The 24574-nt window shown below is 44.9% G+C and overlaps 1 long non-coding RNA gene across 1 annotated transcript; it reads right to left on the bottom strand.

Annotated features, from left to right (window-relative positions):
• Positions 1 to 244: 244 nt before the first annotated feature.
• On the bottom strand, positions 245 to 24495 carry LOC116982679. The gene is made up of 3 exons (XR_004414515.1): positions 24448 to 24495; positions 24303 to 24354; positions 245 to 332 (listed from the first exon to the last, which is right to left on the bottom strand). It is a non-coding gene; the product is annotated as an uncharacterized LOC116982679 (long non-coding RNA).
• Positions 24496 to 24574: the final 79 nt, after the last annotated feature.

The following is a 24574-nucleotide window of genomic DNA, read 5'->3' as shown; positions in this document are numbered from 1 at the left end:
CAGGATGTCAGAGCTCCTGTCTTGTATATTGCAGTTGGGTGAATCTTCACCAGTTGTACGTTTCTGTCCCAGTATCTACCTTGAGGCCTGGGCTCCTATTCCACAATATAGCACGGTGCCTGGATACTGGCCCAGGATTTATCGAGTTGTCCGGTCTCCTGTCCCGGGATATTTCACAGAGCTCAGACGACTAATTTGTGATGTGTTGGAGTGGTGGAGTTCCTATCCTGGGATCGCAGGGCTGGTCACTTCTTTGGCTCTGACTGCCGATCCTCTTGTTGTATTGGCACCGTGTGTTTCAAGTACAGTCAGTGTGTGATCACCGTGGGTACCTGGAATTGGTCACCAGAATTATACATGGCCTTGGAATTGGATTATTATTGTCACATGTATCAAGATAGTGAAAAACTCTGCATACTATCCAGTCAAATCATACCATACATGATACAATGAAGCCTTACAAAGTAGCACAAGATTAAATAATAATAATAATAATAATAATAATAATAATAATAATAATAATAATAATAATAATAATAATAAATACTTTATTGAACCCCTCAGGGAAATTCAGAAAATATACCAGTGTAGAATGTAGTCTACCATGTTACAGTGAAAGTGCAGATTAAAAAGTGCAAGAACCTCAATGAGCTATTGCTGTTGGTTTATTGGTATTCCTGTTGTTAGATTGTGAGATTGGGATTATCCCTATTTTATGGGAGGATCATTCAACAAACTGACAGCCGCAGGGCAGTAGTTGTTCCTGAATGTGCTAGTATGTGCCTTCATGCTTTTGTAGTCTCCGCCCGGCGGAAGAGTGGGAAAGGGGGGAATGACCCTGGTATGAGTGGTCTTTGATTATCTTGGCTATTTTCCTGAGGCAGTGTTAATGTAGACCATGGGGGGGGGGGAGGGAGGGGGGGGGAGGTGAGTCTGGTCTGTATGTCTGTGTGATCGATTGGACCTTATCAACAACTCTCTGCAATATCTTGTGGTCTTGGGCAGAAAAGTTTCCAAACCAAGTCGTAATACATTTGGATAGAATGCTTTCGGCTATGTAGCTTTTTTTTAGACCATATCTAAAGAATTATGTACAAACCTGGTGCCCTTACCTAATGAGAGGTGCACTTTCTATAGAGGGAGTGCATTGAAGATTCTCCAGACAGTTTCCTGAAGTAAAATCAGGGAATCCGGGAAGTGCTCAGGGGTTCAGGCAGTGTCTGTGGAGAGAGAAACAGAGTCCAAGTTTCAGGTTTACACGGGTTTGTCACATGAGGAGAAATAGAGTAAAGCTGCCCTCTATTCTTGGTGTTCAAAAGACTGAGCAATCTTGCAGAAACTTGTGAAATTCTACCAGGCTTGATAGACTGGACACAGGGAGGTTTCTCTTGGCTGTGGTATCCAGGGCCAGGGGCACAATCTCAGGGTAAGGGTGGGCTATAAATGATCAAGATGAGGCTGGGGGATCTTCAGAGTTATCGACCCCAGAGTTCTATGGAGATTCAGTCACTGAGTTCATTCAAAACAGTGATTGATTGAATCCTACAGTCCAAGGGAAATAAGTCAGCAGCAGTGGTGAGTGAGGAGGACCTGGAAGGGAGGATCTGGAGAGACGGGTGCATAAATAGATCTCACCCAGCTCCCGGAGACCAGCAGCAGAGCTGGAGGGGATGTCACGAATCAGACAGTGATGCCTGGCAGTGGTGGCAGCTGCATGGTGAGTAGCAAATGTGGATTGTTCTATCTCTGCTTCGTACCATCATTCACTGATGTAAGAGTAAAGGTTGGGGTGGTAAATTGTAACAGGTAGAATTGAGAAGGTGGTTAGTGTAATCAGCACTCTAAATTAAAGTGAGTGACAAAGGGTCCAAGGTGTCCAATGGTCATCAATATGTGGGGAATTGGAAATTTCCAGTTTCCTGTTGGCCAATTGTGCAGGAGGGATGGCCCGCTTCAGCTCCTGACTCAATGCATTGGCCATTTGAAGTCATAGATTCATAGAGCTGTATGACACAGAAACAGGCCATTTGGGTGAATTCCCCCATTTGGCCAACCAAGCGAGTCCCTCTTGCCTGCTCCTTGCTAATATCCCTCCAAATCTTTCCTATCCATGGACCTGTCTCAGTATCTTTGAAATTATGTAATTGTACCAGCCTCCACTTTTCCCCCTAGCAGCCAAGAAATAGACAATAGGTGCAGGAGTAGGCCATTCGGCCCTTCGAGCCAGCACCGCCATTCAATGTGTTCATGGCTGATCATCCCCAATCAGTACCCCGTTCCTGCCTTCTCCCCATATCCCCTGACTCGCTATTTTTAAGAGCCCTATCTAGCTCTCTCTTGAAAACATCTAGTGAACCTGCCACCACCGCCCTCTGAGGCAGAGAATTCCACAGACTCACCGCTGTCTGTGAGAAAAAAGTGTTTCCTTGTCTCTGTTCTAAATGGCTTACTCCTTATTCTCAAACTGTGGCCCCTGGTTCAGGACTCCCCAACATTGGGAACATGTTTCCTGCCTCTAGCGTGTCCAAGCCCTTAACAATCTTATATGTTTCAATGAGATATCCTCTCATCCTTCTAAACTCGAGTGTACAAGCCCAGCTGCTCCATTCTCTCAGCCCACCACCCTGTGCCCCTCGGATCCCTTTTCAAATCTTTACCCACTCACCTTAGACCTGTGCCCTCTAGTTTTAGAATCCCCTATCCTGGTCAAAAAGGCTGGATTTTTACCTTATCTATGCCACCCCTCAACCTCCTGCACTCCAGGATAGACAGGCCCAGCCTATCCAGCCTCTACCTAGCACAGTATTTGTGGATATCAGGTATATTTGAGGATATTGTAGGAGGCTAGTGAAGAAATTGCATGAGCTAAGGCTGAGATTCGAATGAATCATCATTAGACAGGGGTGAGGTGAGGAGACTGGAGGGTGGCAAGTGTTGTGCTTCTATTTAAAAAGTGTGAGGAGAAACATGGGAACTATAGACATCTGTGGTGGACAATTCACTGGAAAGTCATAGTGTCATACAGCACAGAAACAGGCCCTTCGGCCCAACTTGGCCATGCCAACCAAGTTGTCCCATCTACACTGGTCCCCCCCAGCGTGAATTTGGCCTATATCCTTATAAACATTACTTATCCATGTACCTGTCGAAATGTCTTAAATGTTGTAACAGTACCTGCCTCTACTACCTCTTCAGGCAGCTCGTTCCATACACTCACCACCTTGTGTGTGAAATCGTTGCCCCAGATGTTTCTATTAAATCTTTCCCTCATGATCTTATACACCTCTCTATGATTACCCCTCATCCCCCTGTGCTCCAATGAATAAAGTCCTAGACTGCTCAGCCTCTCCCTCTAGCTCAGGCTCTTGAGTCCTGGCAACATCCTCGTATATCTTTCCTGCACTTTCCAGCTTTCCATCTCTCTACAACAGGGTGACCAAAACTGAACACAATACTCCTAATGTGGGCTCACCAATGTCTTGTACAACTGTAATAGAACAACCCAACTTCTATACTCAGTGTTGCCTGATAAAGGCCAATGTGCCGAAAGCCATATTGAGCACCCTGTTATGGCACGTTATGGAACTGTGTACCTGCACTCCAGGATCCCTCTGCTCTACAACACTCCCCAGAGCTCTGCCATTCACTGGGAAATCCACTGAGAGAATCCTGAAGGATATTATATATATGCATTTGGATAGACAGGAACTGATTAGAGTCATAGTCACAGAGTGATACAGTGTGGAAACAGGCCTTTGGCCCAACTCGACCACACTGGCCAACATTGTCCCAGCTGCACTAGTCCCACTTACCTGCACTTAGTCCATATCCCTCCAAACTTGTCCTATCCATGTACCTGTTTCCTAAACGTTGGGATAGTCCCTACCTCAACTACCTCCTCTGGCAGCTTGTTCCATACACCCACTACCCTTTGTGTGAAAATGTTGTCCCTCAGATTCCTATTAAATCTTTTCCCCTTCACCTTGAAAGTATGTCCTCTGCATGTGGGCTGGTCTGGAAGGTTAGATCACATGGGAGCCAGGAAGAGCTAGCCGACATGTGGATAAATGTGAGTTTATCCACTTTGGTGGCAAGAACAGGAAGGCAGATTATTATCTGAATGGTCAGATGAAGAGAAGGGGAGGTGCAACGAGACCTTCGTGTGCTTGTACATGAATCACTGAAAGTAAGCAGGCAGTGAAGAAAGCTAATGGCATGTTGGCCTTCATTGCGAGAAGATTTGAGTTTAGGAGCAAGGAGCTCCTACTGCAGTTGTACAGGGCCCTGGTGAGACCGCACCTGGAGTATTGTGTGCAATGTTGGTCTCCTAATTTGAGGAAGGACATTATTGCTATTGAGGGATGCAGCATAGGTTCACCAGGTTAATTCCCGGGATGGCGGGACTGACGTATGATGAAAGAATGGGTCGACTGGGCTTGTATTCCATGGAATTTAGAAGGAAGAGCGGATCTTATAGAAATATATAAAATTGGAGGATTGGACAGGGTAGATGCATGAAAAATGTTCCCGATGTTGGGGAGTCCAGAACCAGGGGTCACAGTTTAAGGATAAGGGGTAGGCCTTTTGGGACTGGGATGAGGAAAAACCTTTTCCCCCAGAGTTGTGAATCTGTGGAATTCTCTGCCACAGAAGGCAGTGGAGGCCAATGCATTGGATGTTTTCAAGAGAGAGTTAGATTAAGCTCTTAGGGCTAAAGGAATCAAGGGATATGGGGAAAAAACAGGAACGGGGTACTGATTTTGGATGATCAGCCATGATCATATTGAATGGCGGTGCTGGCTCAAAGGGCCGAATGGCCTACTCCTGCACCTATCATGTATGCTTCTCGTGGACTGACTCGGGGATAGAGCCAGACAGCTATTTGTGAGACACAATCACACACGTACATGCCAATTATCCAGAACCAGCCCTTGACCATCTAAATACATGTATATCTTAACCCTCAGAATGATCTGAGTAACTTTCCAACCACAGATGTCACTCACTGGTGTATAGTTCCCACGCTTTTCCTGCAGGCCTTTTTAAATAGACGCACAACATTTGACCCCCTCCGGTCTTCCAGCACCTCGGCCGTATTTAATCATATCTATGTATATATTAAAGCTGTGTGTGTGTGTGTGTGTGTGTGTGTGTGTGTGTGTGTGTGTGTGTGTGTGTGTGTGTGTGTGTGTGTGTGTGTGTGTGTGTGTGTGTGTGTGTGTGTGTGTGTGTGTGTGTGTGTGTGTGTGTGTGTGTGTGTGTGTGTGTGTGTGTGTATGTCAGATTCGATTTTCAAATGTTTTTTCAGATTAGATGTTTGGCATTTGATTCCTTGTTCCGACAAAACCACACGCAGAAACTCCGACAATGTTTTCCATTTCGCTAGCGATTTCACTGTTACATTCGCTAATCCACTCCTCATTACATTTAGACATTTTTATGTACACAGCCAGAAGTGCTCTGTCTTCGTATTTACCCATGGTGTCAGAATTACATGCAGTGGGGACACATCTGTTAGTCTCTAGATTCATGAAGGGAGTTTTTAATTCCAATCCTCCCAAGCCCAGGTATTCAGTAATCTGGAATGTGAGCAAAGTTCTAATGCTGCTTCGCCAGTGGGCTCCTGTGACAGTCCTATCTCTAGCCAAACTCACCATGAAGGTTGTCATGCTTATGGCGTTGGTATCAGCCCAACGAGTGCAGAAATTACAGATGCTGCGGCTAGACAGGATGGAGGTATCAGCGGTATTTGGACGAGGGAATTGAATGCAACAACTCCAAGTTTGCGGATGACACTAAGCTGGGGGGCAGTGTTAGCTGTGAGGAGGATGCTAGGAGGCTGCAAGATGACTTGGATAGGCTGGGTGAGTGGGCAAATGTATGGCAGATGCAGTATAATGTGGATAAATGTGAGGTTATCCATTTTGCTGGTAAAAACAGGAAAGCAGACTATTATCTAAATGGTGGCCGATTAGGAAAAGGGGAGATGCAACGAGACCTGGGTGTCATGGTACACCAGTCATTGAAAGTAGGCATGCAGGTGCAGCAGGCAGTGAAGAAGGCGAATGGTATGTTAGCATTCATAGCAAAAGGATTTGAGTATAGGAGCAGGGAGGTTCTACTTCAGCTTTACAGGGTCTTGGTGAGACCACACCTGGAGTATTGCGTACAGATTTGGTCTCCAAATCGGAGGAAGGACATTATTGCCATAAAGGGAGTGCAGAGAAGGATCACCAGACTGATTCCTGGGATGTCAGGACTTTTATATGAAGAAAGACTGGATAGACTCGACTTATACTCGCTAGAATTTAGGAGATTGAGGGGGGATCTTATAGAAACTTACAACATTCTTAAGGGGTTGGACAGGCTAGATGCAGGAAGATTGTTCCCGATGTTGGGGAAGTCCTGGACAAGGGGTCACAGTTTAAGAATAAGGGGGAAATCCTTTAAGACCGAGATGAGAAAAACATTTTTCACGCAGTGGTGAATCTCTGGAACTCTCTGCCACAGAGGGTAGTTGAGGCCGGTTCATTGGCTATATTTAAGAGGGAGTTAGATGTGGCCCTTGTGCCTAAAGGGATCAGGTGGTATGGAGAGAAGGCAGGTACGGGATACTGAGTTGGATGATCAGCCATGATCATATTGAATGGCGGTGCAGGCTCGAAGGGCCGAATGGCCTATTCCTGCACCTATTTTCTATGTATCTATGTATCAAGCAGAGTAGAATAGGGGCGACAGGGTGTAAGGTTATCTTTTCGGCATACCACAAGGATTCCCGCCTGTGCGTAGTATCATGTTTGTCCCATTACATTGAGGCTACCACAACCTTGAGGGGAACAGAGTCAGCTTTGTTCATAAGCCACAAAAAAACGCACAGTAAGGTGTCGGTACAAACTATCTCAAGGTGGCTAAAGCAGGTTCTGGTAAGCGCTGGGATTGACACTGATAATTTTAAATCTCATTCCACCAGGACGGCATCAACTTCAGCGGCCAAGGCGGTGGACGTTCCTATAGACCATATCTTCACGGCCGCAGGATGGTCCGGTGAACTGATGTTCCAAAGGTTTTATCATAAGCAAATTACAAGGCTGGGGGTTATTGCCGATTCTGTTTTAAGTTCAGTTATATAGTTTCCTCCTGGGATAGAGGGGTTACTATTGTTTTCTTTGTAAATAAACCGTTAATTCGTTAAAGCAACGTTATGGTTGATGCATTATTGATTATTTTAATTATGTTGAGTCAATCAATGCAGTGAGAGGCCGGAATTTGAATCTGTGGCATGAAATCACAGAGCTTTGAAATCTTCACGTAGTCACTCACGTGACTCTGAAGTAAAATAGTAAGATTAAATGAGAACTTACCAGTTTGAAGTTTGATCTTTATTTTATGAGGAGTTACGATGAGGGACTACGTGCCCTCCACTCCCAGCCCTCATAAATGTCATCTGGTAGTTCTAGTCTTCTTTTATCTTACTATTATACTCCCGTCACTATTACCTGTGATTTCACACCGCTGCTTTGAAGATTGACGCACGTGCGGCTGAAAGGGGTTCTTCACATAGTCCCTTATCGTAACACCTCATAAACTAAAGATCAATCTTCAACTGGTAAGTTCTCATTTAATCTTACTATTATATGTCCTATCGAAAAGGCAGACAGGTGGGCAGAGGGGGTGGGGTGGCTCTGTTGGTAAGGAATGAAATTCAGTTCCTTGCGAGGGGTGACATAGAATCAGAAGATGTAGAGACATTGTGGATAGAACTGAGAAATTGTAAGGGCAAAAATGGGCCTGTCGCACTTAGGCGATTTTTTAGGCGACTGCGGAGACTTTAAACTAGAACGGTTGGGGGGAGGGACTCAAATAGAGAAAGCTAGTAGACAGTGTGTGAGGCAGGAGGCAGAGAAGGGAAGCACTCAGACCCAACATGTAGGGGGGAAAGAAGAAAAAATAATAAACAGAGAATAAGAGGTGGTGGGGTTCTTAAATGTGTGAGCAGAGAGACAGAGGGGTTTAAAATTGGGGGTAAAACCAATAGGTAGCAAGGTGAAAAGTAAAAGTGGCAGGCAGACAAATCCAGAGCAAAAATCAAAAAGGGCAACTTTTCAACATAATTGTATAAGGGGTAAGAGCGTTGTAAAAACAAGCCTGAAGGCTCTGTGTCTCAATGCAAGGAGTATTCGTAATAAGGTGGATGAGTTGAATGTGCAGATAGCTATTAATGATTATGATATAGTTGGGATCACGGGGACATGGCTCCAGGGTGACCAAGGCTGGGAGCTGAACATTTAGGGATATTCAATATTCAGGAGGGATAGACAGAAAGGAAAAGGAGGTGGAGTAGCGTTGCTGGTTAGAGAGGAGATTAACGCAATGGAAAGGAAGGACATTAGCTTGGAGGATGTGGAATCGATATGGGTAGAGCAGCGAAACACTAAGGGGCAAAAAACGCTAGTGGGTGTTGTGTACAGTCCACCTAACAGTAGTAGTGGAGTTGGGGATGGCGTCAAACAGGAAATTAGAAATGTGTGCAACAAAGGTAAAACAGTTATAATGGGTGACTTCAATCTACATATAGATTGGGTGAATCAAATTGGCAGGGGTGCTGAGGAAGAGGATTTCTTGGAATGTATGCGGGATAGTTTTCTAAACCAACATGTAGAGGAACCAACGAGAGAGCAGGCTATTCTAGACTGGGTATTGAGGAATGAGGAAGGGTTAGTTAGCAGTTTTGTAGTGCGTGGCCCCTTGGACAAGAGTGACCATAATATGGTTGAGTTCTTCATTAGGATGGAGAGTGACATTGTTAATTCAGAAACAAGGGTTCTGAACTTAAAGAAAGGTAACTGTGAGGGTATGAAACGTGAATTGGCCAAGATTGACTGGCAATTAATTCTTAAAGGGTTGACGGTGGATATGCAATGGAAGGCATTTAAAGACTGCATGGATGAACTACAACAATTGTTCATCCCTGTTTGGCAAAAGAATAAATCAGGGAAGGTACTGCATCCGTGCATAACAAGGGAAATCAGGGATAGTATCAAAACAAAAGATGAAGCGTACAAATTAGCCAGAAAAAGCAGCCTACCAGAGGACTGGGAGAAATTCGGAGTCCAGCAGAGGAGGACAAAGGGCTTAATTAGGAAAGCGAAAATAGATTATGAAAGAAAACTGGCAGGGAACAAAAACTGACTGCAAAAGTTTTTATAGATATGTGAAGAGAAAGAGATTAGTTAAAACAAATGTAGGTCCCTTGCAGTCAGAAACAGGTGAATTGATCATGGGGAACAAGGACATGGCAGACCAATTGAATAACTACTTTGGTTCCGTCTTCACTAAGGAAGACATAAATAATCTGCCGGAAATAGCAGGGGTCAAATGAGATGGAGGAACTGAGTGAAATCCAGGTTAGCCGGGAAGTGGTGTTAGGTAAATTGAATGGATTAAAGGCCAATAAATCCCCAGGGCCGGATAGGCTGCATCCCAGAGTACTTAAGGAAGTAGGCCCAGAAATAGTGGATGCATTAGTGATAATTTTTTTTAACTCTTTTGATTCTGGAATAGATCCTGAGGATTGGAGGGTAGCCAACGTAACCCCACTTTTTTTAAAAGGGAGGGAGAGAGAAAACGGGGAATTACAGACCAGTTAGTCTAACATCGGTAGTGGGGAAACTGCTAGAGTTATTAAAGATGGGATAGCAGCACATTTGGAAAGTGGTGAATTCATTGGACAAAGTCAGCATGGATTTACGAAAGGTAAATCATGTCTGACGAATCTTATAGAATTTTTCGAGGATGTAACTAGTAGAGTGGATAAGGGAGAAACAGTGGATGTGTTATATCTGGACTTTCAGAAGGCTTTCGACAAGGTCCCACATAAGAGATTAGTATACAAACTTGAAGCACACGGTATTGGGGGTTCAGTATTGATGTGGATAGAGAACTGGCTGGCAAACAGGAAGCAAAGGGTAGGAGTAAACGGGTTATTTTCAGAATGGCAGGCAGTGACTAGTGGGGTACCGCAAGGCTCAGTGCTGGGACCCCAGCTATTTACAATATATATTAATGATTTGGACGAGGGAATTGAATGCGACATCTTCAAGTTTGCGGATGACACGAAGCTGGGGGGCAGTGTTAGCTGTGAGGAGGATGCTAGGAGGCTGCAAGGTGACTTGGATAGGCTGGGTGAGTGGGCAAATGCATGGCAGATGCAGTATAATGTGGATAAATGCGCGGTTATCCACTTTGGTGGCAAAAACAGGAAAGTAGACTATTATCTAAATGATGGCCGATTAGGAAAAGGGGCGATGCAACGAGACCTGGGTGTCATGGTACACCTGTCAATGAAAGTAGGCATGCAGGTGCAGCAGGCAGTGAAGAAAGCGAATGGTATGTTAGCATTCATAGCAAAAGGATTTGAGTATAGGAGCAGGGAGGTTCTACTGCAGTTGTACAGGGTATTGGTGAGACCACACTTGGAGTATTACGTACAGTTTTGGTCTCCAAATCTGAGGAAAGACATTCTTGCCATAGAGAGAGTACAGAGAAGGTTCGTCAGACTGATTCCTGGGATGTCAGGACTTTCATATGAAGAAAGACTGGATAGACTCGGCTTGTACTCGCTAGAATTTAGAAGATTGAGGGGGGATCTTATAGAAACTTACAAAATTCTTAAGGGGTTGGACAGGCTAGATGCAGGAAGATTGTTCCCGATGTTGGGGATATCCAGGACAAGGGGTCACAGTTTAAGGATAAAGGGGAAATCCTTTAAGACCGAGATGAGAAAAACATTTTTCACACAGAGAGTGGTGAATCTCTGGAACTCACTGCCACAGAAGGTAGTTGAGGCCAGTTCATTGGCTATATTTAAGAAGGAGTTAGATGTGGCCCTTGTGGCTAATGGGGTCAGGGGGTATGGAGAGAAGGCAGGGATGGGATACTGAGTTGGATGATCAGCCATGATCATATTGAATGGCGGTGCAGGCTCGAAGGGCCGAACGGCCTACTCCTGCACCTATTTTCTATGTTTTTATGACTGTCTTGTTGTAGCAGGTCGCTGAAAAACCAGCGACTGGAATCCCCAGGAGATAACATTTGAAATTGTCTAAAAAAGAATCACCAATTTAACAACAAAGTAAAACAGGAGATGCTATTGTTGTCAGGGTATCAGGGGTTAAAACTGGCATGCAACAAAGGTAATGCTACGGTGGTTTGGGGAGATTTGAAGAGGCAGGTAGACTGGTAAAATCAGGTTCATAACTGGACCGCAAGAAAAGGAGTTTGTACAGTCCCTCCAAGATGGATTCTTAGAACAGCTTGTACTGGAGCCTGCCAGGGAGAAGACAATTCTGGATTTACTGTTGTCCAATGAATTGGATTTGAGAAGGGAACTCGAGGTAAAGGAGCCATTAGGAGTTAGTGACCATAATATAATAAGTTTGAATCTACAATTTGAAGGAGATGATTAAATCAGAAGTGTCAGTATTGCAGTTGAACAAAGGGAATTATGGAAGCATGAGGGAGGAGCTGGCCAAAGATGACTAGAAAGTGACCCTAGCAGGGATGACGGTGGAACAGCATTGGCAGGTATTTCTGGGAATAATCCAGAAGATGCAGGATCATTTCATTACAAAGAGGAAGAATGATTCTAAGGGGAGTAGGAGGCGACCGTGGCTGACAAGGGAAGTCAAGGGCAGTATAAAAATAAAAGAGAAGATGTATAACATAACAAAGATGAGAGGGAAGTCAGAGGATTGGGTAACAGTTCAATTGGATTGTGCCACTGGGGTGGCTACCTCGCCAGCAGCTGTTAGCCTTTCACCCTTTTTGTTATTTTTAGTGTGTCTAAATGCATGTTTTAAATGTTTCTTAGTATGTCTTATGTGGGAGGGTGGTTGGGGGGAATAGGGGGAAACCGTTTCTCAGTCACTTAGCGGGACGGAGATGCGTCTTTTCTCCGAGTCGCATCTTCGCCCCCCCCCCTCCCCCCTTCGCAGCCTACCAACTGGATTGGTGCGGCCTTTCCTACCGGAGACCGGCCAGAGCTTCAGCAACAGGCGCAGCACTGAATTATCATTGAGGAGCGGGTGTTGGAGCTCCGGAGTGTTGGGCCTGCTGACTTTAACACCATGGAGCTGTGGTCTGCGGGCGGTGCTGACTTTCACATTGCGGAGGCCTGGGATCTTTTGCCGGGGATCGCCAGGGTTGGAGCTCCGCCCAGCTCGGCCTGTGGACTTCGGAAGCCGCGGTATCCGGTAGGAAGCGGCTGATTCGGAATCTCAAAGCCACAGAGTGTGTTCCGATCCGTTCCGACGCCGGAGTTTTGATCATCCCGGCGAGAGGGCCTGTACATCGAGCCGTCAGTAGCGGCGACTGCGAAGGGTTCAAAGGCCCTGACCACGGGTGTACAAAGGAGGAAGATGACTGAACTTTATTGCCTTCTGTCACAGTGGGAAATGTTGATTCCGATGTGGTGGATGTTTATGTTAAACACTATCATATATTGTGTTCTTTTTATTTGTATGGCTGTATTGTAACTCAAATTTCACTGTACCAATTGGTGCATGTGACAATAAATGTGAACTTGAACTTCTAAAGATCAACAGAAGGTAACTAAAAAGGCAATAAGGGGAGAAAAGATGAAGTACGAAGGTAAGCTAGCCAAGGAGGATAGTAAAAGGAGGACAGTAAAAGCTTCTTTAGGAATGTGAAAAGGAAAAGATTAATTAAGACAAATGTGGGTCTCTTGAAGACAGAATCAGGTGAATTTATTATGGGGAACAAGGGAATGGCAGACAAGTTGAACAGGTACTTTGGTTCTGTCTTCACTAAGGAAGACACAAACAATCTCCCGGATGTACTAGGGGACAGAGGAGCTGGGGTGACAGAGGAACTGATGGAAATTCACGTTAGTCAGGAAATGGCGTTGGGTAGACTGACGGGACTGAAGGCTGAAACATCCCCAGGGCCTGATGGTCTGCATCCCAGGGTACTCAAGGAGATTGCTCTAGAGATCGTGGACGCATTGGTGTTCATTTTAAAATGTTCTATAGATTCCGAATCAGTTCCTGTGGATCGGAGGGTAACTAATGTTATCCCACTTTTTAAGAAAGCAGGGAATTATAGACCAGTTAGCCTGATATCGGTAGTGGGGAGAGGAGGAGGGGAGCCGGGCGAGCGAGCGGGCAGCGAAAAGCGGAGAGAGCCCGGGGAGAGAGAGAGAGAGAGAGAGAGAGCTCTAATACAGGGCCCGACTCTAGAACAAAGCTCACGGCAGCTCTCGGGAGTTGTTGGGATAGCCGAGCCGAGGCGCTAGCATGTGTCGTCCGTCGACCTCGGATGCGCTCGGATGCTCTCGGGAAACCCGAGACGAGGCGCTAGTATGTGTCGTGCGTCAACCCAAGCTCTCGGCAGCTCTCGGGAGTTCCCGGGAAAGCCGAGCCGAGCCGCTAGCATGCGTCAACCTTTGGAAGCCCTTGGGATTTGCAAAACAGAGCCCACTTGCTCGTTCTTTCTGCATCTTTTGTACAACCGGGGGTGGGGGGTGGGGGGGTTAACGTAACTCGCAGCGTGTGCAAAAACAGTGCCCAGCAGGCTGCACTCTGAGCAGAGGCATTGTGACATCATCCTGCTCATTAGATTTTAAAAAGATCTCAGATTTGTGAACAATTTGAAGAAATAAGTCGGGAAATAATGAATCAAATTTTCAGATTACGCGATTTTTGAGATCATGAGGTAAATCTCTACCGGAATATGTATTTTCACCGTTAGTGCGTTGGGTTTTCGAGGAGATGTGAATCACTGAAATAGACACAATCAAACAAACAAATACGTAAACGTCCAAGATCAGAGTTTTATAATAATATAGATTATAAAGGATGGGGCTAGAAGTTAGAAGTTCACGATAAAATAGGCCGAAGTCAGCATGGTTTTGTGAAGGGAAGGTCTTGCCAGACAAATCTGCTGGAGTTCTTTGAGGAAGCTAATAACAGGACAGACAGAGGGGAAGTTGTAGATGTTGTTTACCTAGATTTTCAGAAGGCCAATAAGGTGCCACACATCAGGCTGCTAGGGAAGGCAAGAGCCCACGATATTAAATGGAAGATACTAGCATGGCTAACAGGTTGGCTGGATGGCAGAGCGCAAAGAGTTGCAATAAAAGGTGCTTTTTCAGGTTGGCTGCCAGTGACTAGTCGAGTTCCGCAAGGGTCAGTGCTGGGGCCGCTTCTCTTCACGTTGTGTATTAATGATTAGGATAAGGGGATTGAAGGCTTTGTGGCCAAGTTTGCAGATGATGCTAAGATAGGTGAAGGGGCAGGCAGTGCAGAGGAAGCAATGACTCTGCAGAATGTTTTAGACAGGTTAGGAAAGGTGTTGTATTTTGGGACGTCTAACAAGGGTAGGACCTGCACAGGTAGGCCTATGGGAGTGTTGTAGAGCAGAGGGATCTAGGAGGTGTGAGCTATAGGGAGAGGTTGAGTAGGCTGGATCTCTATTCCTTGGAGTGCAGGAGGATGAGGGGTGAAATTATAAAGGTGCATAAAATCATGAGAGGAATAGATCGGGTAGATGCACACAGTCTCTTGCCCAGAGTAGGGGAATCGAGAACCAGAGGACATAGATTCAAGGTGAAGGGGATAAGATTTAATAGGAATCTGAAGGGTAACTTTTTCATACAAAGGGTGGTGGGCGTATGGAACAAGCTGCCAGAGGAGGTAGTTGAGGCTGGGACTATCCCATCGTTTAGGACGGGTACATGGATTAGATGGGTACATGGATCGGACAAGTTTTGAGGAATATGGACCAAGCGCAGGCAGGTGGGACTAGTGTAGCTGGGGCATTGTTGGCCAGTGTGAGCAAGTTGGGCCAACGTTCCACAGGGCTCGGTGTTGGGGACGTTACTCTTCGCGTTTTATATTAATGATTTTGATGAGTAGAATTGTGGCCAAGTTTGCAGATGATATGAAGATAGGTGGAGGGGCAGGTAGTGTAGAGAAAGCAGGGACCCTGCAGAAGGACTTGGACAGGTTGGGAGAGTGGGTAGAGTAGTGGCAGATGGAATATAGTGTAGCAAAGTGTGGAGTCGTGCATTTTAGTAGTAGGAATAAAGGCGTAGTCTATTTTCTAAAAGGGGTGAGAATCCAGAAATCGGAGGTATAAAGGGACTTGGGAGCGCTGGTGCAGGATTCCCAAAATGTTAATTTGCAAGTGGAATTAGTAGTAAAGAAGACAAACGCATTAGAATACAAAAACAGGGATGTACTGCCGAGGTTCTATAAAGCATTGGTCAGGCCACATTTGGAGCATTTTCAGCAAATTTGGGCACCATATCTGAGGAAGGATGTGCTGGCTCTGGATAGGGTCCAGAGCAGGTTTACAAGAATGATCCCATGAATGGGTAGGTTAACCTATGATGAGCGTTTGACGGCACTGGACCTGTACTCGCTGGAGGTTAGAAGAATGAGGACATACAGAAAAGTGAAAGGCTTGGACAGAGTGGATATGGAGAGGATGTTTCCACAAGTGGGAGAATCTAGGACCAGAGGCCATAGCCCCAGAATAAAAGCATGTACATTTAGATTATAGGTCATAGCCTCAGAATTAAAGGATGTTCCTTTAGGAAGGAGATGAGGAGGAATTTCTTTAGTCAGAGGACGGTGAATCTGTGGAATTCTTTGCCACAGAAGGCTGTAGAGGCCAAGTCAATGGATATTTTTCTGACAGAGTTAGATAGATTGTTGATTAGTATGGGTGTCAAAGGCAGCAGAATTGGGTTGGGAAGGAGAGTTAGATTAGCCATGATTGAATGCCTGAGTAGACTTGATGGGCCGAATGGTCTGATTCTGTTCCTATCATTTATGGCCTTATGACCTGTTTACACGAGGGTCATCGAGTGATACTGCGTGTAAACAGGCCCTTCGGCCCAACTTGCCCACACCGGCCAACATGTCGCAGCTACACTAGACCCAACTGCCAGCATTTGGCTCATATCCCTCCAAACCTGTCCTATCCATGTACCTGTCTAACTCTTTCTTAAATGTTGGGATAGTCCCTGCCTCTGAAATGTTGGGATAGTTATCTCCTCTGGAAGCTTCTTCCCTGCATTTAACACCATTTGTGTAAAAACGCTACCCCTCAAATTCCTATTCAATCTTTTCCATCTCAGCAACGTCTTATACAACTGCAACATGACCTCCTAACTTCTATACTCAATACTTTGATGAAGGCCAATGTGCCAAAAGCCTATTTGACCACCTTATCTACCTGTGACTCACCCTTCAAGGAACCTGCACTCCTAGATCCCTCTGCTCTACAACACTACCCAGAGACCTACCATTTACTGTGTAGGTCCTGCCCTTGTTCGACATCCCAAAATGCAACATCTCTCATTTCTCTATATTAAATTCCATCAACCATTCCTCTGCCCACCTGGCCAATTGATCAAGATCTTGTCGAATGCCTTACTGAAATCCATGTACACAACATATACAGCTCTGCCCTTATCGATCTTTTAGGTCACATCTTCAAAAAAATCAATAAGATATGTGATTTGTGTCTCCTGCTTCAGCTCCTGACTAGTGTACTGTACATCTGACAATAGACAATAGACAATAGGTGCAGGAGTAGGGCATTCGGCACTTCGAACCAGCACTGCCATTCAATGTGAACATGGCTGATCATCCTCAATCTGGAGCTGAAGATGGTCTCACTGAGGATCATCCATGGTGCTGAGAACATTGTGGATGGCATGTAGAGTGAGCTGGTCACCCTGTAAACAATGGGTAGAAATGCAGTGGGTGCCCACCAAGGATCAGTGGGCACAGGTGGATGGTGCAGGAGACCCCTGTGGCCGTCCCTCTGTTAAACTGGTAGACCATGTTGGATACGTTTGGGGGTAGCCTCTTTGGGATGGGAAGAAACGGGCATGTTTGTGGCACTGAGACTAGCTCAGCTGCACAATGAGCGAGGACAAAGATCAGCAGAGCTGCAGTAAATAAGGGCTCAATTGTAAAGGGAGCAGTTGGGTGAACAAGACCCTTGAATTCTGTGTTGTCCTCCTGGTGCCAGGTACATGAATATCTCAAAACGGTTGCAGTACATTCTCATCAGCGAGGATACCAATCAGTGGTTGTATTACACGTCACTACTAATGACATGTAAATAAGGGATCAATGGCAACAGGATGGAATTGTCAGTTACACAGAGTGGTGGTGCACAGAAAAGGTGCTATTCCTTGCAGTGCAGGAGGCTGAGGTGTGACCTTATAGAGGTAAATATAATCATGAGGGGATAGTGTGAATGCACTGTCTTTACCCAGGGTAAAGGAATCAAGAACCAGAGTTATTTGGTTTAAGGTGAGAGGGGAAAGATTTAATAGGAACCTGATGGACAACTTTTCATTCAGGGGGTAGTGAGAACATGGAATGCATTGCCAGAGGGGGTAGTTAGGTCTAGTACTATAACAATATTTAAAAGACATTTGGACAGGTACATGGATAGAAAAGGTTAAAAGGGATATGGGCCAAATGTGAGAAAATGGGACTCGCTACTATAATCAGTATCTTGGTCGATATAGACATATTACATAGAAAATAGTTGCAGGATGCCATTCGGCCCTTCGAGCCAGCACCAACATTCATTGTGATCATGGCTGATCGTCCCCAATCAATAACCCATACCTGTCTTCTCCCCATATCCCTTGATTCCACTAGCCCCTAGAGCTCTATCGAACTCTCTCTTAAATCCATCCAATGACTTGGCCTCCACTGCCCTCTGTGGCAGAGAATTCCACAAATTCACAACTCTCTGGGTGGAAAAGTTTTTTCTCACCTCAGTCATAAATGGCTTCCCCTTTATTCTAAGACTGTGGCCCCCTGGTTCTGGACTCGCCCAACATTGGGAACAGTTTTCCTGCATCTAGCTTGTCCAGTCCTTTTATAATTTTATATGTTTCTATAAGAACCCCCTCATCCTTCTGAACTCTAGAGAATACTAGCCTCATGTGATAGTCCCGCCATCCCAGGGATCAATCTCGTGAACCTACGCTGCACTGCCTCAATCACAAGGATGTCCTTCCTCAAATTCGGAGACCAAAACTGGACACAATAATCCAGATGTGGTCTCACCAGAGCCCTATACAACTGCAGAAGAACCTCTTTACTCCTATACTGAAAACCTCTTGTTATGAAGGCCAACATTCCATTAGCTTTCTTCACTGCCTGCTGTACCTGCACGCCAACTTTCAGTGACCGGTGTCCAAGGACGCCCAGGTCTCACTGCACCTCCCCCTTACCAAACCTAACCCCATTGAGATAATAATCTGCCCCCTTATTTTTGCCGCCAAAGTGGATAACCTCACATTTATCTATATTATACTGCATCTGCCCACTCACTCAACCTATCCAGGTCACCTTGCAACCTTCTAACATTCTCTTCACAATTTACACTGCCACCCAGCTTTATGTCATCCGCAAACTTGCCAGTGTTGCTCATAATTCCCTCTTCCAAATCATTAATATATATCGTAAACAGTTGCGGCCCCAACACCGAGCCTTGCGGCACTCCACTCGCCACTACCTGCCATTCTGAAAAGGGCCCGTTCACTCCTAATCTTTCCTTCCTGTCTGCCAACCAATTTCTATCCATGTCAACACCCTACCCCCAATACCATGTACTCTAATTTTAGTCACCAGTCTCCCGTGCGGGACCTTATCAAAGGCTTTCTGAAAGTCTAGATACACTACATCCACTGGCATCCCTTCATTCATATTACTTGTTACTTTATTGGGCTGAAGGTAGACACAAAAACCTGGAGTAACTCAGCCGGACTGGTGGAATCTCTGGAAAGAAGTTAATGGGTGATGTTTTGGGTCGAGACCATTCTTCAGACTAGCCTAAAGGGTCTGTTACCGTGCTGTATGACACTAATCAGGCCCTTTGGCCCACCATGTCCATACATCTTTGCCCATATACATTAATCCATTTGCCTGCATTAGATTTGTATCCTTCCATGCATTACAGAGCCGAATCATGAGCAGGACGATCAAGATTGTAATCACTGCATTGTTTCTGGTGTCACATGCTCCTGAATATAGGAATACAAAGATAGGCCAGATGAATATGTGGCCAAAGGGATGGTGTAGGAGGGATGGCTGGATGTTGGGACATAGACATTTCTGGAGTGGGTGCAGGTCAGTTTGCACCTAAATGGGGCAAGGACAAATATCCTTTGCTGGCAGTTTTACTCCTACTTTGGGAAGGTTTGAAAGTAATTTGGTCGGGGGAACTGGGACTTAGACTAGATGTGTGATTGAGGGTAAGTTTCAGTCAATTGTAGAAACACCAGGTCAGTCATTAGCTAGAACAGAGATGTTCATGATGTTGTACATGGTAGGATGAGAAGGTCAAATTACATCTATTTTGTTGTAAAGATACTGACCAGTAAAGCAGATGAACATAGTGCTGATCAGCATGTGGGTATATGGTATTTTTACAATCACTGAGACATAGTTGAAAGACCAGCAACTCAATGTTAAAAGGTATAGAAGTTCCAGGCATGACAAGGGCAGTGTAAGAGGAGAGAGCATTGCATTATTTGTGAAGGACATCATCATTGCACTAATGAGGGAGGATGATTGAGCAGGCACTTCAAATGCAACAATATGGGTAGAGGTTAAAAAAGAAGGGGAGTAGATTCCCAACAGTTAGCAGAAGAGAGAGGAGCAAACGTCAAGGAAAATTGTAGAGAGAAATTGTATTGGAATAATCGGGGATTTGAATTTCCCCAGTATTATAATAATAATAATAACTTTATTTATAGAGCACTTTAAAAACAACCACTGTTGCCACAAAGTGCTGTACATGACTAGTCATGGACAAGAAATTATTACACGACAATAAAAACATTAAAGGAAAGAATAAAAACAATAAAATTAAAAACATTAAAAGCACTAAAACAGGAGCAAAGTCTCAAGCAGGGTCAAAAGCCAAGGAATATAAATGTGTTTTAATACTGGTTTTGAAGATGGACAGTGAGGGGGCCTGTCTGATGTGCAACGGCAGAGTGTTCCAGAGTGCCGGAGCAGCAACAGAGAAGGCTCTATCCCCTCTGAGCTTCCGCTTAGACCTCGGTACCTCCAGGAGCGAGTATTAAGGAGATCATCTTCATGAGATAGAATTACAGAGGGTAGAGTTTTTAAGTGTATCTAATACATCTTTTTGTGCCAGAAGATAGATAGTCCACCTATGGATGGGGCCATGCTGGGCGTAGTCCTATGGAATGGTCAGATAACTGGGTGAAGTCTCAGTTGGTGAGCACTTTGCCATTAGTGGCCGTATCTCAGTAAGTGTCTGTTTGGGTTTAAACATCAGCAGCAGCACTTTGACTTCACAATCCCTCCCAACACGGTTGCTCCCACTTCTATACCTCCGTTGTGGCAATCCCACAACTGCTGCCGGTCTCCGTTCCCTCTCTTGGCCTTATCTCTCACGAGAGCTGTGTCTGTGGCTCCGCTCACACGATCTCACCGCTCACGCTCTGCCAGAAATAACATTGGAAGGTGAGTGAACTGAACACCAGAGACAGCACTGAATAAGTGTAACACAGATCAATAGACAGCAAAACGCACAGTGACTGATTACCAGCTCCTTCCTTCAGTGTCCTGCACAGGTGAGTGGCTGCTTCAGGTTGTCAGTGTGATTTCTGCTCAGATTGTGCCTGGTATTGCTGATAGCTTCAGTGCTTTCAGTTTCACCACAATCACACCCTTGGCTTTTCACAGAAATCATGTGACTGTCTCTATGGGGTTTGATTTGCAATAACAATGAGCAGATGGAGATTATTGATGGGATGTATGAGGTCTAGGTTTCCTTGCTCATCAGCAAAGATCATAGAGCGGAGCAAGATAGACAACTCCTGCAAAATCAAATGGACTGACGTGTAGTACGCGACAGAGCGTAACTTCCGCCATTTCAGTAAACCCGACGACCTTAGTTATGCCTCTCGCAGTGTAATCACTGTTGCGGGGGAACAATTTGTGTTTACTATGTTTATACTATGTTTATAGTATCTTTGCTTGGAGCCCTGCACACAGACTGCAAATCGAGCCACCCCCCCCCCCCCCCCACCACTCACAGACTCTGCTACCAGAAGGCAGACTATTAAATCAATCCCGAGTCTAACACTGTCACTACACAGACTCTGCTAACCAGATCTAATGATATTTGCTCATCAGTCACTGAAAGTAAGCAACAGGTACAGCAGGCAGTGAAGAAAGCCAATGGCATGTTGGCCTTCATAACAAAGTCAGGAGCAAAGAGGTCCTTCTGCAGTTGTACAGGACCCTGGTGAGACCACACCTGGAGTATTGTGGAAACATAGAAAATAGGTGCAGGCGGCCATTCGAGCCAGCACCACCATTCATTGTGGTCATGGCTGATCGTCCCCAATCAATAACCCGTACCTGCCTTCTCCCCATATCCCTTGATTCCACTAGCCCCCAGAGCTCTATCTAACTCTCTCTTAAATCCATCCAATGACTTGGCCTACACTGCCCTCTATGGCAAGGGAATTCCACAAATTCACAACTCTCTGGGGAAAACATTTTTTCACACCTGTCTTAAATGGCTTCCCCTTTATACTAAGACTGTGTCCCCTGGTTCTGGACCCGCCCAACATTGGGAACATTTTTCCTGCATCTAGCTTGACCAGTCCTTTTATAATTTTATATGTTTCTATAAGATACCCCATCATCCTTCTAAACTCCAGTGAATACAAGCCTAGTCTTTTCAATCTTTCCTCATATGACAGTCCCGCCATCCCAGGGATCAATCTCATGAACCTACGCTGCACTGCCTCAATCACAAGGATGTCCTTCCTCAAATTAGGAGACCAAAACTGAACACAATACTCGAGATGAGGTCTCACCAGAGCCCTATACAACTGCTGAAGAACCTCTTTACTCCTATACTGAAATCCTCTTGTTATGAAGCCCAACATTCCATTAGCTTTCTTCACTGCCTGCTGTACCTGCACGCCATCTTTCAGTGACTGAAGTACAAGGACGCCCAGGTCTCGCTGCACCTCCCTCTTGCCAAACCAAACCCAATTGAGATAATAATCTGCCCCCTTATTTTTGCCGCCAAAGTGGATAACCTCACATTTATCTATATTACACTGTATCTGCCATGCATCTGCCCACTCACTCAACCTGTCCAGGTCACACTGCAACCTCCTAACATCCTCTTCACAGTTTACACTGCCACCCAGTTTTGTGTCATCCACAAACTTGCTAGTGTTGCTCATAATTCCCTCTTCCAAATCATTAATATATATGGTAAACAGTTGCGGCCCCAACACCGAGCCTTGCGGCACTCCACTCGCCACTGCCTGCCATTCTGATCCTAATCTTTCCTTCCTGTCTGCCAACCAATTTTCTATCCATGTCACCACCCTACCCCCAATACCATGTGCTCTAATTTTAGTCACCAGTCTCCCGTGCGGGACCTTATCAAAGGCTTTCTGAAAGTCTAGATACACTGCATCCACTGGCACCCCTTCATGCATTTTACTTGTTACTTTATTGGGCTGAAGGTAGACACAAAAAGCTGGAGTAACTCAGCGGGACAGGCAGAATCTCTGGAGAGAAGTTAATGGGTGATGTTTCGGGTTGAGACCCTTCTTCAGACTTGCCTAAAGGGTCTGTTACGTGCTGTATGACACTAAGCAGGCCCTTTGGCCAACCATGTCCATATATCTTTGCCCATATACATTAATCCATTTGCCTGCATTAGATTTGTATCCTTCCATGCATTACATAGCAGAATCATGAGCAGGATCTTCAAGATTGTAATCTCTGCATTGTTTCTGGTATCACATGCTCCTGATTATAGATAGGCCAGATGAATGTGTGGCCAAAGGGATGGTGTAGGAGGGATGGCTGGATGTTGGGACATAGACATTTCTGGAGTGGGTGCAGCCTATACAAGCAGGTCAGTTTGCACCTGAATGGGGCAAGGTCCAATATCCTTGCTGGCAGTTTTACTCCTATTGTTGGGAAGGTTTGAAACTAATTTGGTCAGGGGAAATGGGACTTAGACTAGATGTGTGATTGGGGGTAAGTTTAAGTCAAATGTAGAAACACTATTAGGTAGGACAGACATGGGAATGATGTTGTACATGGTAGGACGAGAAGGTCAAATTGCATCTATTTTGTTGTAAAGATTCTGACCAGTAAAGCAAATGAACTAAGTGCTGATCAGCATGTTTGTGTATGGTATTTTTGCACTCACTGAGACTAGTTGGAAGGCTAGTAACTCAATGTTAAAAGGTATAGAAGTTCCAGGCATGACAGGGCAGTGTAAAAGAGGAGAGAACATTGCATTATCTGTGAAGGACATCATCATTGCACTAATGGGGAGGATGATTTAGCAGGCACTTCAAGTGCAACAATATGGGTAGAGGTTAAAAAAGGAGGGGATTAGATTCCCAACAGTTAGTAGAAGATAGAGGAGCAAATGTCAAGGAAAACTTTTATTTATTTATTTATTTATTTATTTATTTATTCCGAACAAGTAAAGACATTAAAGACATTAATAGTAACAAAATCGAAATTATCAAACAATTGGACATCACAATCAATATTTACAAAGCAATGAAAAGAACAAAAGCAAAGTTCCAATGTCCAACTCTGTGTCTGTACAAGCTCGAAAAGGAGTGAGAAGAATAACTTATTAAATCTCACCCCTTTTCCCCAACACTTCTACCATATTTAAAAATCAATTAATTACTAATAATAATACTACCCTAGGCAATTTCCCATAATACCTACAGACATATATATACATACAACTATTATGCACATACAAACTTCATATCTAAAGTACCCAAACATAAGTAAACAATAGTAAAGAGAGAAATTGTATTGGAATAATAAAGGTTTTGAATTTCCCCAGTATTAAGTGGGATCATCTTCATGAGATAGAATTACAGAGGGTAATGTTTTTAAAGCGTATCCAATAATGTTTTTTGTGCCAGAAGATAGATAGTCCACCTATGGATGGGGCCATGCTGGGCATAGTACTATGGAATGGTCAGATAAATGGGTTAAGTGTCAGTTGTTGAGCACTTTGCTATTAGTGGCCGTATCTCAGTAAGTTTCAGTTTGGGTTTAAACCTCAACAGCATATGTTTGACTTCACAATCCCTCCCAACACGGTCGCTCCCACTCTACCTGGCCCTCCTTCTATACCTCCGTTGTGGCAATCCCACATCTGCTGCCGTTCTCCGTCCCTTCGCTTGGCCTTACCCCTCACGAGAGTTGTGTCTGTGGCTCCGATCACACAATCTCACCGCTCACACTCTGCCAGAAATAACATTGGAAGGCGAGTGAACTGAACACCAGAGACAGCACTGAATAAGTGTAACACAGACCAATAGACAGCAAAACGCACAGTGACTGATTACCAGCTCCTTCCTTCAGTGTCCCGGACAGGTGAGTGGCTGCTTCCGGTTGTCGGTTTGACTCCTGCCAAGGTTGTGCCTTGTTTTACTGACAGCTTGAGTGCTTTCAGTTTCACC

The sequence above is a fragment of the Amblyraja radiata genome, chromosome 1, assembly GCF_010909765.2.
Source record: "Amblyraja radiata isolate CabotCenter1 chromosome 1, sAmbRad1.1.pri, whole genome shotgun sequence".
NCBI lineage: Eukaryota > Metazoa > Chordata > Chondrichthyes > Rajiformes > Rajidae > Amblyraja > Amblyraja radiata.
This window is presented reverse-complemented; position numbering and strand designations above follow the sequence as displayed.